This window comes from Agelaius tricolor, unplaced genomic scaffold (genome assembly GCF_023055355.1).
Source record: "Agelaius tricolor isolate 1412-34295 unplaced genomic scaffold, bAgeTri1.0.p SCAF_38, whole genome shotgun sequence".
NCBI classification, from domain to species: domain Eukaryota; kingdom Metazoa; phylum Chordata; class Aves; order Passeriformes; family Icteridae; genus Agelaius; species Agelaius tricolor.
In genome coordinates, this window is record NW_027269298.1 from 2,726,614 (window position 1) to 2,732,613 (window position 6,000).

Sequence of the window (6,000 nt, forward strand, 5' to 3'; positions counted from 1 at the left end):
AAAAATAGAGACTTTTGACCTCTATCTGGACTTGAAGATCTTAGAGATCTTTTCCACCTTTATGGATTCTATGATTCTGAAGCACAACCAGCGTGGGTGTGAGCTCTTGTCCCCATCACTGTCCCCAAAGCACACAGGGAGTGTTCACCCCTGTACCTGCAGCTGGAATCTCTCCAGGCCATGGTAAGAGATCAGCATGACTCTATTTTGGGCTTTTTTTTGGCCAAGGTTGCTCTCTGGGCTGTCCACAGCCAAGATTAGACTGGCAGTGCCACAGCTGCTCCTGGCAGAGCTCTGGCTGCTGTCCCAGGACAAGATGAGAAAGTTAACCCCAGGTAACCAAGGCTGTGGATTTCCAGCTGCTCCCTGCCCTTGGCTTGAGCACAGTTACCCCATGGAGGATGCCAAGAGCTCCCTGATCCATCCTGTGGGGATGGGGATGAGCTGCCAGCGGGGAGGAGCAGGGACACAGTGCTGAGTGAATCTCCCAACCCCACAGCTCAGGCAGGGCTTGCACAGGGAATTTTCATGAAATGCTGCACAGACAGCTCTGCTGGCAAATTCCCTCGGCTGTCAGGGCTGCAGTAGCTGGGCTGGAGGATGCTTTAATGCACTCATCTCACACAGAGCACTTGATGCCTCTCCTTCCATTCGAGAGGGGAAGAATAGAGAGGAATGTGGGAGGGCAGCAGAGCGGTGCTGCCGCATTGAGTGTCTGAGGTGGGCAGCAGGCACTCTGCGAGCAGCCTTCCTCCAGCTGGGCTCCTCTTTTGCAATTCCAGCGTCTTGTTTGTCAGTACTTTATATTGACAGAGTATTTCAAAACACTTTAGGCTTGTTTACAACATCGAGCAAGAACATTTTGTCTCATGTCCTTTCCATTCTTGAAGACGATCCTCTCTCGTCCGTCCATCGCCCCGCAGGGGAGCACAGGGGAGTGAGTGCTGCTCCACAAGCTGCTCCCTGGCCCTCTGCAAACCTGATGGGCTGGAAAAGAACCTGCATATCTACTTGATGGAATGCTCTTCCCTGTCGAATTGCTAATTCGGTTTTCCGATGGGGGCAAAGCACTTTTTCCGTGGCACAAACGTCCCCGTTCACTCTCGTGTGTTGTTGTTGTTGCACGTGGAGTTGGTTGTGAAGTGCTGGGAGCCAACATGACACAAACCTGCAATGAGAAATGGGCACATCTGGGGCCTGCTCCAGCATCCAATGGCATCATCTGAGCTGGAAGTACAGGATACCTCCTACCATGTTGGCTCTGCTGTTTTCAATCACAGGAGCAAGTCCATCCGTCTCCTCTGCATCCCTCCTGCTTTCTGCAGCTTTTTGCAATGGTGTGGCTCATCTGGATGTCTGGTTGTCCCTTTTTCCCTGCACATCATCCTAAGAGCATTGGGAAGACATTTCTCTTGGTGTCCATCCACTAGCAATGACCAGTTTAAAACCCTTTTAAAGTCTCCTTCAGCCTTGCAGGCAGAGGTTTTTGAAACACTTGAGGGAAACGAACTAAAAGATTTGAACTCTCCAGGCAGACAAATCCCCACTGCAAAAGCAGCTGCTCCTGGGGCTGGCAAGGCAAGAGCTGGCCAAGCCTGGCAGCCCTGCCCCTGCCAGCTTTAATGCAGCCAGCCTGGGGGGAGAGCAGGGAACAGCACGATCCTGGGAGCAGAGAGACCATTGGATTGTCTGGCAATCCTTGTGCAGGGTGTGCTCAGCCTGCAGTGCCCTGCTCCCTCTGCCTGTGCCCTATTCCAGCCAGGATAAAGCCTGCACACGTTTGGCTACCCAAGCCACAATAATCCCCTCTTTTTGCACTTACCTAAGGAGGTCACAGTGCCCAATTATTTTAGAATCTGCTGTTTAACGTGCTCTCAGCCTTGATTAAGACTTTTCATCTTCCAGGCAGAGATCAAAGTGAAACCTTGAGTTTTGCAGTGCTGCACCATGGGTTGGGGCTGGTCTTGCTGCTTCCTTGTGATTATGGAGCTGTCTGGATGGCAGAGCAGCAGGGAGGGAGTGCCATGTCCCAGTGGGCAGAGGAGCAGGATTAAAGACATTTCATCAGCCTCCATCCTCCTTTTTTCTGTCCTTCCCACCTCCTTCCTTCCTTCCTACCCCGCTCTGAGAGGTTGCCTGGATGGATGAACAGGCCCACTAATCCTGTTAACATTGAGCAGCATTTCCAGGAGGGGATACATTTATTGAGCTCAGGAATAAAGCACTGAACAGGCTTTCTAATCCTGGCCCTTGGCATGGCTTTTAGCCACTTGGTGCAATCAGGAGCCTTATACCAAAATCAGTAAAGCAATGGAGGTCTTGGCAAGATGGAGTTCTGGCCTTGGTCTGGTTTTCCCTGTCCATAAGGTCCCTATGTTCCTCCCTGGAGCAATCACAGCAGCATTCTCCCAAATATATCCCTTACAGAGAGGGCCTCACCTGGAGGGACAGCTCAGAACCGTTTCCAAGATTATTTACAGCCGTGTCCCCATTAATTTCTCTGCAGGGCTAATCAGCCATAACGCTGCTGGGGGACTGATTTGAATACAATAAGGGGAGGGAAAACGGGGTGTGAGGCTCCAGGAGGCTCCCCCACACACGGCATCTGGCTGATGAGAGAGCCTGTCAGGAGCTGCCTGCGTGCTGGATGCTCCCTGCCACGATAACTGCTCCGAGTGGATGAGCTCTCTGTCAACAACTCAATAATCCTCGTCTGCCTCGCTGCAGTGTCAGCCAACACTCCTGCAACCAAGGGCTGATAACGAGGGGGTTAGAGCAGGAAAAATGGGCTGTTTTGTCAGCACAACGCTCTTGTCGTCAAAAAGGCTCTGCAAAAGCTTGCTGGCTCCTTCAGAGCTTGCCCCAATGATTCGCCAGCCCTGTTTGTCCCACAGCCTTTCTGCAGAAGCAGCGGCAGTGACAGGAGCCCCTGCAGGAAGCAGATGTGGATGAGCCTCCTCCAAACTCAAGGAATTTGCCTGGTTTTCATCCAGAAGCTTTTCTATATCTTCCCCTGTTTTTTAAACTCTTGCTCTTGCGTGTGTACAACTTCAAATTCTTCCTTGTGAGCTCAGGAATTCTGCTGCAGTAAGGAGTCCTGCAGCTGAGTGGAGAAACCTCCTGACTTGTCCTCAGAACTGGTGGGAGGACCAGCAGTGAGGATCCAGCATGTGGGGCATGTCCCCCAGAGCAGCTCCCAGCTCTGCCTCTGGATGGGCTGATGCAAATTTGCCTGGTTTACATCCAGAAGCTTTTCTACCTCTCCCCCTGTTTTTTGAACTCTTGCTCTTGTGTGTGTACAGCTTCGAATAATTCTTTGTGAGCTCAGTTCAGGCAGGAATTCTGCTGCAGTGAGGAGTCCCAGAGCTGAGTGGAGAAGCCTCCTGTCTTGTCCTCAGAACCAGTGATAGTACTAGCAGTACTTTGGAAAGGGTTAAAGCCCCTAGAAATAGAGACTTTTGGTCTCTATCTGGACTTGAATATCTTAGAGACCTTTCCTGTCTTTATGGATTCTATGATTCTGAAGCACGCCCAGTGTGGGTGTGAGCTCTTGTCCCCATCACTGTCCCCAAGGCACACAGGGAGTGTTCACCCCTGTACCTGCAGCAGAACAGTTTGGGTGGATCCAGGATGTGGGGCATGTCCCCCAGAGCAGCTCCCATCTGCCTCTGGATGGGCTGATGCAAACCTGGACACCCCTGGAGTGGAAGGGGTGGAGGAGGCTGCTGTCCTTCACACTGCCCAGTCCTTCACCCTGGGCTTGTCCCAGTCCCACCATGGACCATGATGGTCCCATCACCCACCTCACGTGCCAGAGCTGGATGAGGAGACCCAGCCCAAGCCCGGATCTGGGGCTTGGCAGGACACCAGCCCACCCTCATTGCACAACAGGAGCCATCCCAGGGGATCCTTCTGGGGAAGGAGAAGGCATTAATGCTTGGGGAGCAAATTCCTCTGGCTGCTTGAGGCCAGGGACTCAGCGCTCTGGAATTCCAGAGCGATAACACGGCACGAGAATGTTTAAAGAGGCTGCGGATGCAAACAGCAACCCCAGGCTGCAGCCCAAAACTCACAGCTTCAAGCTGCTGTTGCAACAGGGAGTGGAAGGACAGACTCCTGGGGCTTATCCCCTGCTCTGGAAGGAGCTGCTGCCCACTCCATGGTGCTCCCTGTGCTTTGCAGGAGCCCAGGATCTGGCCCACTGTGTGCAAAATTAGCCCCTCGTTAGCAGTGCCTGCAATCCCTCACCACAAGGGAAGATGGAAGCAGATGCCAAATTGCCACCTGGAGCAAATTTTTTTTTTTTTTTTAATTGAATTACAATCGACTGGAGACAGTGGGAGCTTTTCCTTCATATTAGTTGGGTATGGAAGCCCTGGGAGGCTGCTGCTGCACTGGTCCCAAACCTTAGTCCAGCACTGGTCCCAAACCTTAGTCCAGCACTGGTCCCAAACCTTAGTCCAGCACAACTCCCTACATGGAGCATCTCCTTCAAACTTCATCATCCTCCAGCTGCAGGAGCCACTCTTGCCTTTCATGTCATCATAGAACATGAATAAATGTAAAATTGAAATGTCCCTTAAAGTAAAATGCAATTTAAAGCTCTTGTTTTAAATGTAGGAAAACACTCCAGATTTAACTCGGAATTTTTTTTCCCACTATTGCAAAGGAATTTGGAATATTTTCCCAACTCATATTTTAACATTTGGGGATCTCAAAGAATTTTCCCTAGAGTACATGAAAATGTTCAAAGTGGCATCAACATGGCCTTCCAGGGAACTCCAGCCCCTCAGGCATGGATTCATAATAAATAATAAAATGATTTGGGCTGGAAGGGACCTAAAAGATCATCTTATTCTAACCCCCATGGACCTCCTGATCATGAAACCCTGGGTCTCTTACAGCTTTGTTCAAGCAGTGATGCAGTTTGGATCAGAGCTAATTAGCTGAAAACCAGCCTGATTGTGTGTGCATATGATGCAATTCCATTTCTGACTGCAGAGAGATACATTCTGTCACTTTTTGCTGGGAAGTTTTTGAGGTGTTTAAGACAGAAAACATTTGTGGGCAGATTTTGAAATGTACACCCACAAAACCCAAACTCTGTGAAAATTTCTATTTGTGGGGAACACACTGATGTTAATTCGTTTTTGCTTGTGTAAATTCTTGGTTTTATGGAGAACAATCCTGGGATATTGATTTGAAACGGAATTTTTATATATATATGTGACTCTACAGCTCCCATCTTGTTGGGTAAATTCCCCGTAAATCCATATCCACTCGTGCACTCAGTCAGAACATTCTGCTAGAGCAGCATGGAAAACCAAAGTCACTTTTGCCTGGCTCAGAAAGAGAAACCTTGAGAGCTGCCAACATCTGCTTTCATCTTGGAAGGGCTGAGGAGAGTGGGGACAGGGCTGGGAGGATGAGGTTGTGATGTGGGAGCAATCACAGCCATGGATGCCCATGAACAAACATGATCTGCTCTCAAAATAATTCAAGTTTATCCTCAGTGAGACTGAGTCATCCTCTCAGGGCGATATTCATGGTCACCCCATGGACTGGGGCTGTCAGAAATGGCACCAGCAGGATTTTAGAAGCTCCTGCCCCATTTCCCAGGACACATGGGTGAAGGATGGCAGCAATAAGAAGCGGACAATGCCAATTTCCTGATTTAATCTGGCCTCACCACGGGCACACCCCAGTCTGTGGCACAGCAGGGTTTCTCAACACGGTGGTTTCTGCACCAAGTCCATGCCCTGCTTTCTTCCCTTCTGTCTCCCCATCACAATGTCTTTCCTGGCTGATTGCATGCTCAGCAGCAGCAGCACTGCTGGTTTAAACGCTGGCAGCTGGCAACATTTTCCCTTGGAGCCAAAAAACAAAGTGTCTGCTCTCCCAAGCCAGCCTGGGAAGGTTGGCTTTGCTGGTCCAAGTACAAATATTTCTGGCAGGGTGAGCTCGCTGCAAGTTTGGAGTTGATCTCACTCGTTTCCTCCG